The sequence below is a fragment of the Aquarana catesbeiana genome, linkage group LG04 (genome assembly GCF_042186555.1).
Source record: "Aquarana catesbeiana isolate 2022-GZ linkage group LG04, ASM4218655v1, whole genome shotgun sequence".
In the NCBI taxonomy this organism is placed as follows: Eukaryota; Metazoa; Chordata; class Amphibia; order Anura; family Ranidae; genus Aquarana; species Aquarana catesbeiana.
The window spans coordinates 459,511,081-459,524,270 of record NC_133327.1 but is presented as its reverse complement, the minus strand read 5'-3'; the positions used below and the strand labels follow the sequence as shown (position 1 = coordinate 459,524,270).

General features: G+C 43.7%; 1 protein-coding gene across 1 annotated transcript in view; it reads right to left on the bottom strand.

The window, feature by feature from the left end:
* Positions 1-10,710, bottom strand: part of URB2 (URB2 ribosome biogenesis homolog) — a 150,560-nt gene extending 139,850 nt beyond the window's left edge. The window contains exon 1 of the mRNA XM_073627542.1: positions 10,600-10,710. The gene's annotated coding sequence lies outside the window, so the exon portion shown is untranslated. The remainder of the gene's footprint in view (positions 1-10,599) is intronic.
* Between the last annotated feature and the right edge of the window lie 2,480 nt (positions 10,711-13,190).

The following is a 13,190-nucleotide window of genomic DNA, read 5'->3' as shown; positions in this document are numbered from 1 at the left end:
GCCTAAGGGCTGTTTTGTTACTGAAAGAAACACACAATCAAAAAGTTCACTTCATATCAAGATTGGGATACCGCAGAGAGGAGCAGAGCGCAGCTGCCAAGCTTAAGAACTTTTTATCTACTCCGTGCACATGTGGATCTCAGTAATAGAAACTGTAGAGACTTATACTTACTGCCCTATTGCTTCTACTTTCATCATGTTTCTCAAGCATACATGTATGTCTTTGTAGAACTACAAGTCCTAATGTAGCCCTTTAGCATAACCACCCATATGTGCAAAAATAGGTTTTTTGTCTTTTCTGTAAAATCTCTCTCTTGTAGAACATTACAGGACACAAGATCTTGGTCTTTGACCATGCACCTGCCTTCAGGCGACTGGACAATACCAAAGCTGTAAGGTCAGCCCTATATAACCCTCCCCCCACTCCCAGCAAGCTCCATTTTTTTAAACAAGCAATAATATATGGAACATAAAAAAAAGAAAAGGGGCCAGTGCCTTGTAATATACTATTACTTAAATGTACAGCTATCATTCCTAGACCATGGGATATCCAAAAGCAGTCCTGCTGAGGGATCGGCAACACAGAAAACAAAGACTACAAAACAAGCAAGTTAAAAGAACGGCTTGATAAAACTGAAAGAAGCCTGAAGCACCTTATGACAAAAACTGACATCAAATGAAGTGGAAACAACCACCTAGTAAATTTATAAAGTGTAACAGAAGATGGATTACTCAGGCTGAAAAACCCATGAAGCACTAAAAAAATCTGGTGACAGAGTGTGAGGGCAGACTTGTCCGCATGGAGCTCCTGATATGCTGTTAGGATTCTCCGTTATCCTGCCTCTTTTTGGCTGGTTTTTCTCCATTTCAGATTGGTCTCCTTATCTTGCCAGCTTTGGATCCCCCCAATGATGCTTTCTAATAGCCGCTCCTCCCTCCAGCAGACCTGGAAGCAGCAACTTCCTGTTCCAACCACCAGCCTCAATGCCATCACGGCAGGGAAGTTCCATGCTCTCCTAACAGAGAGAGAGGTGGCAGGGAGCACAATGTCACTTTGAAAATATTTGATACACCTGAAGCAGACTCCTGGCTCACCATGGTCCAATAAGATTTGCACAAGTAGCCAGGGTAGTTCGCTCTATGTTTGACTTTTATCCGTTTTATAAATCTGTGCAGATGGAGCACTCTAGAATTTCTATTTCATTTGTGGCATTGGCACAATTCCAGTTTGGTGGGCTCAGGCTATTGGCGCTCCTAGGAGCCCCTTATCTTAATTTTTACGGGATATTATCCTGCTACTCTATCTCACCACCAGCTCCTTGCTCTCCTGGGTTTGGTTCTGCCATTGAGGCATGAAAGCCATGCGTTTAAGTATGTTGTCACCCTCCGCGTCTGTCTTTCTTCTACGGAAGGAACTTTAGTCTGATCGAGCTGTTTTATCTCAGCATCAGACCTCCTGGCTGAAGTGACTAACCTATGTTACAGGTATAAAACTGACTTAGCTAAGTTATGTTGGGGTGTTTTCTAGTCAGTATGGATTTTTAAATTTTAGATTTTTACTGTTGCACTTGGCTTCCATATATTTATATCCTGCAAGATTGCTTGTATGTATATTTCTATTATTTCCCTCCTATTGGTTTATGAAGAATAAACTAATACCATGGAATATATGGGGCCTTAACAACAAAAATTTACAAAGTCCCTTATGTTCAAAGTTCTCAGTGTTCACAAACCCCATTTTATTTCTACAGGATACCCATCTATTGGGTAATAAAATCTTGCGCCTTCATAGATCCTGGGTCCAAAAGGCCTTTTATACCACTTACTCTAGTTATGCAAGAGGAGTTGCCATTCTCCTGAACAAGTCGCTTCCCTGCAAGGTACTGCATGTTCTTACTGACCCCAGGGGTAGATATGTTGCACTTATTCTGGACATCCGGCAACCCAGATTGTATTAGTGAATGTTTATTTTCCACTGCCCTTTACTCATTCTATCCTATATACCATTTAGGAGAAATTAGCCCCCATTAAAGTCTATTATTATAGCTGGTGATTTTTTAAATATCCTAGATATGGCCTTGGATCCAATCCACAGAAGATTTGTAATCCGGATTCCAAAATGACTCCAAAATGGTGAGAAATAAGATTCTCTGGTCTGATGAGACCAAGATAGAACTTTTTGGCCTTAATTCTAAGCAGTATATGTGGAGAAAAACAGGCACTGCTCATCACCTGTCCAATACAGTCCCAACAGTGAAGCATGGTGGTGGCAGCATCATACTGTGGGGGTGTTTTTCAGCTGCAGGGACAGGACGACTGGTTGCAATCGAGGGAAAGATAAATATGGCCAAGTACAGGGATATCCTGGATGAAAACCTTCTCCAGAGTGCTTAGGACCTCAGACTGGGCCGAAGGTTTACCTTCCAACAAAACAATGACCCTAAGCACACAGCTAAAATAACGAAGGAGTGGCTTCACAACAACTCCGTGACTGTTCTTGAATGGCTCAGCCAGAGCCCTGACTTAAACCCAATTGAGCATTTCTGGAGAGACCTAAAAATGGCTGTCCACCAAAGTTTACCATCCAACCTGACAGAACTGGAGATGATCTGCAAGGAGGAATGGCAGAGGATCCCCAAATCCAGGTGTGAAAAACGTGTTCCATCTTTCCCGAAAAGACTCATGGCTGTATTAGATCAAAAGGGTGCTTCTACTAAATACTGAGCAAAGGGTCTGAATACTTAGGACCATGTGATATTTCAGTTTTTCTTTTTTAATAAATCTGCAAAAATGTCAACAATTCTGTGTTTTTCTGTCAATATGGGGTGCTGTGTGTACATTAATGAGGAAAAAAAATGAACTTAAATGATTTTAGCAAATGGCTGCAATATAACAAAGAGTGAAAAATTTAAGGGGGTCTGAATACTTTCCGTCCCCACTGTATGTGTCTGCCACACACAGATCTGAATCACAGATTGATTTTAAGATTTGTAGTAATCATGCTTCAGTCTCTAGCTGTGCAGCCTCTAGGTTAATGAAAGTTCTTCCCTCCTCGGTTGATATTGATCAAACAGGTGTTATGGCTGGCAAGTCGATCAATATCAACCTTCAGAGGGTGTTTACACATCTACAGCTCCCCTTGACTGACTCTACTTCATGGGTTGTTGGTTACATTAGACACTGAAAAAGCATTTGATTCTGTTGATTATACTTATATCTCCACTGTGTTGGAGGTCATGGGTTTCGGACAAGGTTTTTGTAAATTGATTGAGATATTGTATAAGTCCCCAATGGCAAATGTTAAGTTGGGTGGGGAGCTCTCCATTCCCTGTTGAGAGGAGGATGAGGCAGGGATGTCCTTTATCCCCAGTCCCAGGGCCTGACAATTTTGCTTTGAATCTAGGAGCCAGCTAAAAAAGTTAGGAGCCATTTTTTTTTAACTATTTAAGTATTTTTAACCAAAATCTGCTTTGGTTGTGAAAGGGTTAAAGGATAAGTTCACCTTTTGTAACATGTTCCCAAAGGTGAACTTATCCTTTAACCCTTTCACAACTAAAGCAGATTCTTGCATTTTGTACACACGTTTGAAAAATAATTTTAAGCCTGAAGATTACACAAAACCCCAAACATTATATATTTTCTGAAAGCAGACAAACTAGCAGACACCCTAGAGCAGTGATGGCAAACCTTGGCACCCCTCATATGTTTTGGAACTAAATTTCCCATGATGCTCATGAACTCTGCAGTGTAGTTGAGCATCATGGGAAATGTAGTTCCAAAACATCTGGGGTGCCAAGGTTCGCCATCACTGCCCTAGGGAATAAAATATTTTTTATGCCACGCGATATTACCGCAAAGGTAACATTTCTGTTAAAAAAAACAATTAAAAGTACATTTTAGGGGGCACAAAAATGCAGTAAATTACCCATTTTTATGGTAGAATATAAAAGCCCAGGTTGCACCAAGTAAATAGATACCCAACAAGTCAAACCTTAAATTTGCGTGCACCTGTGAAATGGCTTCAGTACCCTATATTTTACATAGGCGACCCTTTAAAAGACCCCTATAGGGTTATCAGTTTAGCGTTACGAAGGAGGTCTGGTGCTAGAATTATTACTCTCATTCCAGCGTCAGCGGCGATATCTAAAATGTGCTTCGCAATTGTAGTTTTCAAGCGTAGGCGCCCCGTCGTGTGCGCTTACGTTTGTACGTGCGTATATGTGGGGGCCTCAATTTTATGTGCTTGGGTGTAACTTTAGTTTTTTACAATTAAAAAAATTTCTTTTTTTACTCAACATTTTTGGGGTTTTTTTCTATCACATAGGAGACAAAAAGTCCCCTATATGATGATTTTTTTTTTGGTGACAGGTTCTCTACAATGAGACATCCAGGATCTAAAAGACCCTGCATGCCTTCTATGTGCTCCACTGAATGTAATGCAATGCACATCACACTGCATTACATTCTTTCCTGACCTTGATGGCCGCGGAAACAGTCAACGGGGACCCGGAAATTAAGTCACACGTTACTTCTGGGTTAACAACAAGAAGGGGAGGAGAGCGGACATATGTCCACTCTTCTCCCTCTCCTATACCTGGCGGCACCCACTATGCCAGTCCTGGGCTTGCAGATGGGCAAGCGGAGCCCAGGATTCATAGCAGCCCAGCTCTCCAGTGAGCGTGTGGGGGGACTGACAGTCCCCTGGTTCTCTGCTCACAGAATACAGTGTTTGATCGCTCAGTTCTCAGTGCAGAGCCAGTGGTGGACAACTGCAGCATTGGATGGATGCTGCATTCACCTAGCTAAGTATGAATGTGTGTTTGTTTTTTTTTTAAACCAAACTTCTCTTTTAATTTTCAGGAAACTGTGAATGAATGATGCGGCCTGCTACTTTCAAAAAGTGACAGCGGGTGTGGTAAAAGGAACCCCAGCCTGCTGTCACAGGGGGTGGGGGGAGAAGGTGCACAAGCTGAAACATGTTACATGTTCCACCCTACAAATGGGTGGAACATGTAACATGTTCCACAGGTGAACCTATCGTTTAACTCAGTTACTACCAATGCCTCTCTGGAGTTATCTTTTTCAGACTAGATAAAGACAACTATCAAAGTTTATAGGTGACTCCTGTACAGGTGGGGTTTGCCGTGCCATAGTCTACTATATACAATCTATAGTAGAGTGGGTTTAATTACTACAGTAGATGCTACAAGCTTTGTAAAAGTACTACCTCCGTATTTCACTTTATTGAATTGAGCTGAGTGCACAAGGAAAAGAGGTTCTTTTTATGCCTTATTTTCTTTGTTTTTCTACTTGTATGTAAATTGAGCCAGGGTATGCCTAATTGGTTCTGTTTTTCACCACCATATGATAAAACTTAAAGCTGTTTTTCATATTTTCCATCACTTTAAATAGTTTGTTTGGACCAAGCTGGTCCAAACGAACTATTTCCCCTCACTTAGTGCTGCAGTGTCTCTAAGCAATGTATAAACTGCATGTAGCTTTGGCTGTGTATTTGTCATACAGTGCTGTGTTCTGGCTGTGAGACAGAGACTTCCCATCTCATATCCGGAACAATGAATAGTCGGTCTGATCGGTGCTCAGCCAGACATAGGCAGCTTTGTATTCTATGAATGAATATAAAACTTTCTCTGATTCACTCAAAGCCTACTCTGATTGGGTCAGAGGGGCAGGGTGATAATTTCATGCTGTCCGACTTAGTCAGAGGAAGCTTTGTATTCATTCACAGAATATAAAGCTGCCTATGAATGGCTTTTTTGGGTGTGAGACAGGAAGTCTGTCTCGCAGCTGGAACTCAGCAACAAACTAAAGTGACAGGAAACATGGAAATCAGTTTTAATAAAAAGAAGTTGTAAAAAAAAAAAAAAAAAAAAAAGATCTGGTGAGTCTAGATGGGGGAAGGGAAATGTACCCTTTAGATCAGTGGTTCTCAACCTCAGTCCTCAAGTACCCCCAACATGCCATGTTTTGTGAATTTCTCTTTAATAAAATAGCTGTCCAAAATACCAAGCCATTGACTCTGATTTAACCACTTCAGCCCCGGAAGATTTGGCTGCTCCATGGCCAGAGCATTTTTTGCTATACGGCACTGCGTCGCTTTAACTGACAATTGCACAGTCGTGCGACGCTGTACCCAAACAAAATTGATGTCCTTTTTTTTCTCACAAATAGGGCTTTCTTTTGATGGTATTTGATCATCTCTGTGGTTTTTATTTTTAGAGCTATAAACAAAAAAAGAGCGACAATTTTGAAAAAAAACACAATATTTTGTACTTTTTGCTATAATAAATATCCCCAAATTTTATTAAAAAAAGTTTAGGTCGATATGTATTCTTATACATATTTTTGGTAATAAAAATTGCAATAAGCGTATATTGATTGGTTTGCGCAAAAGTTATAGTGTCTACAAAATGATAGATTTATGGCATTTTTATTAAGATTTTTTTTGTTTTATTAGTAATGGCGGTGATCTGCAATTTTTATCATGACTGCGACATTATGGTGGACACTTTTGACACATTTTTGGGATGACTGACAACTATACAGCGATCAGTGCTATAAACATGCACTGATTACTGTATAAATGTCACTGGCAGGGAACACTAACACTAGGGGGCGATCGAGGGGTTAACTGTTCCCTGTGTGTTCTAACTGAAGGGGACTGACTAGAGGGGATGACAGATCGTGGTTCCTAGCTAATTAGGAACTCACGATCTGCATCTTCTCTCAGAACAGGGATTTGTGTGTTTACACACACACGTCCCTGTTCCGCCTCTCCTGCACATGATCGCTCGTGGCCGGCAGTCATCGCGATCATCGGCACCCCCGCAGTGCAGCGGGCGTGCACGCCTGCTATCCCGCTTAAAGGAGTTTTAGCCTGCTATCCCACTTAAAGATTGAGTTTGAGGAAGTGGTGCGACATCCATGCTAATATGTAAGTTAGTAATGTGAGAGGAGTCTGAAAGAGTGAGGTGAGGAGTAGAGCGATAGATTTGTGTGTCGTCAGCATAGGGATGGTACTGGAAGCCATGGAAGTTTATCAAGTGACCAAGGGAAGAGGTGTAGATGGAGAAGAGGAGGGGTCCGAGGACTGAACCTTGGTGGGGGACCCCTACAGAAAGAGAAAGTGGGGGGGGGGGTAGATAGAGTTATAGGTAACACTGAATGAGTACTGTGATATGTAGTAGAAGAACCAGGAGAGAGCAGAGTCTTGAAGACCAAGAGAGTTGAGTTTTTTGAGGAGGAGGGGATGGTCAAGTGTCAAAGGCCGCAGAGAGGTCTAGTAGTAGGAGTATGGAGTAGTAGCCATATGTTTTGGCAGTTAGTAAATCATTAGTGAGTTTTAACAGGGCAGTTTCAGTGGAGTGCTGTGGGCAAAAGCCGGACTTGTAAGGGGTCAAGAAGGTTCTTGTCGATGAGGTAGGAGATCAGACGGTTGTAGACTAAGCCTTGTAATAGTTTAGAGGTAAACACAAGCAAGAATAAGGGTCTTAAGTTGTTCAGGCTGGTGGGCTCCAGTGAGGGCTTTTTAAGTATGAGGGTGATCAGCGCATGTTTTAGAGAAGAGGGGAAGGTGCCAGTAAAGAGGGAGAGATTGAAGATGTGAGTGAGGGAGCAAAGAATAGTAAGGGAGGGTGACCGTAGTAGTTGTGAGGGAACAGGATCCAGGGGATTGGTGGTAAGGCGGGCTTCTGAGAAAACTTTAGCAACCTGTTCGGTAGGAGCAAGGTCAAAAGAGGAAAGTGTTGAGGGTGGCAGGGCATGTTAATCCTTACACTGCGAGATCCACTGCAAGGGTGAGATTTTCAGGTTCAGCTTTAAAGTTATATTGAGGGCAATTTTTTTAAAGGAAGAGTATGGTCAAAACTTTTTTGGCCCTACTTCTCCTGTGGGTCACTGGAGTACACTTCATACTGTGACCCGTTTTCAGCCGATAGTGGACTAAAGTCTGCTGACGTCACCGAGCTGTTCCAGGCTCAGGAAAGATCTCGACTTTACAGTCAGGATCCACACAGATACCAGGACTGGCTCAGCCTCCCAGTACTCCGCAGAGAGCCTGAACCAGTCACTCCCGCCCCCTGCACAGCCCGGCACTCTAGTGAGCGCTGGAGGGCCAGAGAAAAGAGCCAGTGACTGACAGTCACTGACTGCTTACTGAAGATCAAGAACTGATCCATCAGCAGTCTTTTGCTCAGTTCTTGGTCTTGGTGGGGGTACGTCACCCACCTAGGCAAGTATGTATGTTTGTTTTTTTTTTACATTCCTGAACTTCCCTTTTAAACAAAAAGGTCATATTAACCTGATCTGTGCAACAACATTGGCACTTATGGGTACTGATTAGGTGGCACTGATGAGGCACCAATATGCCACATTTATGGGCACTGATATGTGGCACTGGTGGGCAGATAGGCAGCACTGATGGGCGCTACTGATGAGTGGCATTGATGGGCAGCACTGACTGGCATCACTAATAGCCACTGATTGCTGGCACTGATTTCTACAACTTGTGGGTAAAGGTGATTGGACACAGCCGATCGCATGGTTAAAGAGCCACGGCCCTTTACAGAGATCGGGGTTGCGCCGTGTCCCAGCAACATGGCGCGATCGCCACGGGCGCGCAAGAGCGGTCGTTCTGGGAAACTGTCATATGACGTCCACCCAGAACGAGAGCCGCACCACCCAGCCATAATTTAACGGTGGGCGGGCGGCAGGTGGTTAAATCAGATCCTCTGGACCTTCAGAGCGCATGCGCTGCTGATGTCAGCGGCTGCATGCAGGGTGAATATCTCCTAAACCGTGCAGGTTTAGGAGATATTAATTTTACCTACAGGTAAGCCTTATAGGCTTACCTGTAGGTAAAAATGACCAAGCAGGGTATACAACCGCTTTGAGAGGTTTTTTTTTCCTGCCTCTTAAGCCCTGTACACATGATCCGAAATGTGTACAGTAATTTTCGTACGACGTCTGATAATCTTACTGTTAGTATGGTCCTTTTGACAGTCGATTCTGACTTGTCGGACGAAAAAACCCCTGATGTGCAGGCTATATCATTTTTGCCGTACATGAACTCAATGTCCAATTTTCGTTTAATTAGTGAATTTTCATATGGTGAGTAACCTCTTCACTTTCGACATGAGACTATCATGCAACAACAAACGGATGAACGTTAGTCCAAAAATCTGATTGTGTGTACGAGGCTTAAGGCTGCATTCACACTACAGCATTTTAAATCGCGGGCAGATTTGCTGCGGATCTGCCCACCATTTGACAGCGCTGAGGTGTGATTGACAAAACGCGAGACTCGCATTCGAGATGCCATTCATTTGAATGACACCTCAAATTGTGGTGCGGGTCTACCACATTTGTCCCGCGATAAAATGTGCTGCAATCGTGGGATGCATGTCGCCCAAAAGTAGCTCCTGAATTATTTTTGGGCGAACACGTGTCCCGCAATGAGGGTTGCCGTGATTGCAGCACATTTTATCGCGCAGCAATGACGGCAGACCCATACCACGATTTGAGATGTCATTCAAATGAATGGCATCTTTAATGCGAATCTCGCTTTTTGTCATTCACACCTCAGCGCTGTCAAATCACGGGCATATCCGTGGCAAATCTGCCCACGATTCACAATGCTGTATTGTGAATGCAGCCTCGACGTTGAGCTCAAAATATGGCTGTAATTGTTCAAATGTGCATGGACACGTAGGATAACATTAAACTGCTTCTACAGGCAAAACACAAAATTCTTGTAAAAGCAGCAATTGTTTAAAGTGGTGTTCTCGTTTAAAAAAAATAAATAAATAAATAAATTAAAGTCAGCAGCTACTGACTTTTAATCGGACACTTACCTGTCCCAGGGTCCAGCGATGCGGGGGATCGAAGCCCCGCTCGTTCCCCCCCCCTCCCTCCGCTGCGCCGGCATTTTAACTGTGGGCGCCCGGCTGTGGCTTTACAGCTGGGCACCCACTGCTCATGCGCGAGCCACGCAGCGCGCCGGCCCCGCAATCATCTGGGACCGGTCACATGTCCCAGGTGATTGACAAGAGGGAGGGTGGAGAGGCGATCTCCCTACCTGCGCCGAGGGAAGTGACGTCAGGAGCCCAGGCACTGAAGGACGCAGACTAAGAGGGACCGACCAGGAACAGGCATTTAAAGGTGAGTAAAATTTTTTTTTTACTACAAATGTTTCATTTTCTTAAACACATTACAATTTTTTTTTTTTGGGTGGAACTCCACTTTGAGCCAGCGTGCATGGAGCCTTACAAAGCATTAGTAAATAAAAAGCAGACAGCTGCCCTCTCCCAGTAGCACACTCCAGCATAAGATTTATTACTAATAAACATAAAACCAAAGCTTTATAAACGGCCAACATCATTCAGGTATGCCTCTCGCACGTCAACTCAGAACTCTGAGGTAAACCTATCTAACAAGGAAACGTTTTATAAAAACAGAATTACAACGTAGCCACTTGCAGCTATCGTACAGCTCTTGTCCGTTCCAAGTAATGCGAGGTTACAGATCTCCGAGCGACCGCATGCACGAAACTAATACACACGTTTATCACATTGCTCTACTTACATATCAATATCGCGCACATGCCACAAATCACTTCCGGTATAGCCGCACGTGGTCTCCAGGAAGAGCGGAGACCAGGGCTGACGTCAGTCACGTGACGGGGCTGTATGGGATGGGGCGGGGTCTAGCGGACCTGAGAATGTAATGCAGTTCAGGTTGCAGCTTCCAATGTTCTCCCTAGACACAATTCCAATAGTGGAACATGGATGCTGCTGGTTTTGACTAGGGATGCACATGGCGAATTAATAATACGATATTAAATGTCTGTCGGGCGGGAGCTCGTTAATGTGATAAGATATTTCATGCCAGGTCGAGTTAAATGACTGGGAAAGAGGAGCCAGAGGCATGCTTGTCTGGGTGACATTTATAAATGAGGGTAGAGTCTATGAATACTGTTTGGGCTGTGTGGTATAGAGCAATTCTTAGATGTGGAGATGTGTGTGACCAGGAAAGTTATTTAATTTTAGTATATTTTATTTGTTATTTTGGAATGGAGAGTACATTTAAAAATGGGCCAAGGCAAAGCTTTTTATATTTTGGATAGCGTAACATTGCATTGCCATGTTTGTGGAACATGTGACAAGATGCACAGGAAGTGTGCTGCAAAGGGGCTTGGTGTGTCATTGTTAATAGCATCGCAAATGCAGTTATCAGAATTGTGGTGCTCCAATGTTTCTCAACTCCAGTCTTCAAGTACCCCCTACAGGTCAGGATTTTCCTCAGATGAAACAGCTGTGGTAATTACTAAGGCAATGAAACTGATCAAATCACCTGTGCAAAATAATGGAAAGCCTGAAAACATGACCTGTTGGGGGTACTTGAGGACTTTAGTTGAGAAACATTGGGGTGTTCCATGCCCAAAAGGTTCTGGAGTTTCTTTGGCACGTGTAGGTCGGCCTATTCAAATGAAGGGGCTGCCCTATGCACAAAAAAAAAAAAAAGAACACATGCTCCCACCCCTTCTTTTTCATCTGTGGTCTATATTAGAACAGAAAGTGAGAGAAAATTCCTCCATTGTTTTTACCAGAAATAGTGTCCCCACTGGAATATTTTTCCACTTGTTACTGATCTGGAATAACTGTAAACATGACAACTAAATCTCCCTAATGAGGATAAAGGCTTAAAGAGGTTGTATACCTCCCTATATACTGTGTACCTATAAGTAAGGCTTACCTGTAGGTACTATAAATATCTCTGTGGATAAAGGATTGTATGTTTTGTTTTTTTCTTTTTTTTGGTTGAACTAGAATCAGGGGTAGGCAACCTGGGGCCCTCTAGCTGTTGTGGAACTACATTTCCCATTAGGCATTGCAAGGCTGGCAGTTACAATTACTCCCAGAGGCATGATGGGACTTGTAGTTCTGCAGCAGCTGGAGGGCCCGAGGTTGCCTACCCCTGAACTAGATGGACTTGTCTTTTTTTCAACCTGGACTATGTAACTATATATACACACCTATAGGTATTGTAAATATCTCCTAAACGTGTGCCGTTTAGGAGAGATTTACTATATGCTTCCCCAATGTCATCGGCACATACACTCTGAAGGAACGGCTGCCTGTGCCGTTTCTTCAGGAGCGAGTGCCGTGGCCGATCCTGCACACATGCACGGGAGTGACATCACGCGACTCTGACCAGTCACACAGCCGGAGCCCGCGGCCCCAGAAAAAAAAAGACAGGCAAAGTTGGATGCGGCCTGCAGAGGAGACAACGTGGGCTTCGTTTGCAGGTAAGTGTCACATAATGTGCTAGTATGCGATGCATACTAGCACATTATGCCCCAACTTTGCAGGGAAGGAAAAAAAAAAAAATACAGAGTTTACTTCCTCTAACAGGGGTTCTAATCTTTTTCCACTCTACCTGAAACTAAGGGCTTGCGACCCTTTTGTTAATCGGTTAAGGACAAGCCGCCGCAGTTATACTGTGGCAGATTGGCTCCCCTAAGCGAATCGCCTTAGCTGATCGCCCACGGCCACGGTGATCAGATACGTTTCAGAACTGATCAGTCTCCTCCATGCCCAGGCCAATGATTTCTGGCCTGGACCTGGTGATCGGTTCTGGCAAATGGCAGATTGTCCTCTGCCTGTGTAATGTAAACGCAGGCAGAGGAAGTGATGTCACCTCCCCTAGTGGAATCCTTTCTGATTCCAGAGAGAGGACATCTAACTGCGAGTTGCACCAACACTACACTGACACAGTACACATAAGCACACTTTTGACCCCCCCCCCCCCCACAGTTAACCCCTTCACTCCCTGTCACTGTGTCACCTAGTGCAGTTTTCAGATTTTTTACTGATCACTGTACTGGTGTCACTTGTAACACATCAGCATTAGGGCAGTTAGTAGTAGGCCCAGGTACCCCTCTAATAAAGGTTTAACTCCTTGATTACCCCCCAGTTAACCCTTTCACCCCGTCACCAATATAGTGTACAGATCTATTTTATGATCGCCGTATTAGTGTCACGGGTGACGCTAGTTACTGTCACCGGCAGGTTTTGAAGCATCAGGATACCCGCCATATATTACTGAATAAAGGTATATGCCCCTGATTGCCCCCCAGTACAGGTTTTAGAGTCAGTTAGGGGCAGTGTCAGATT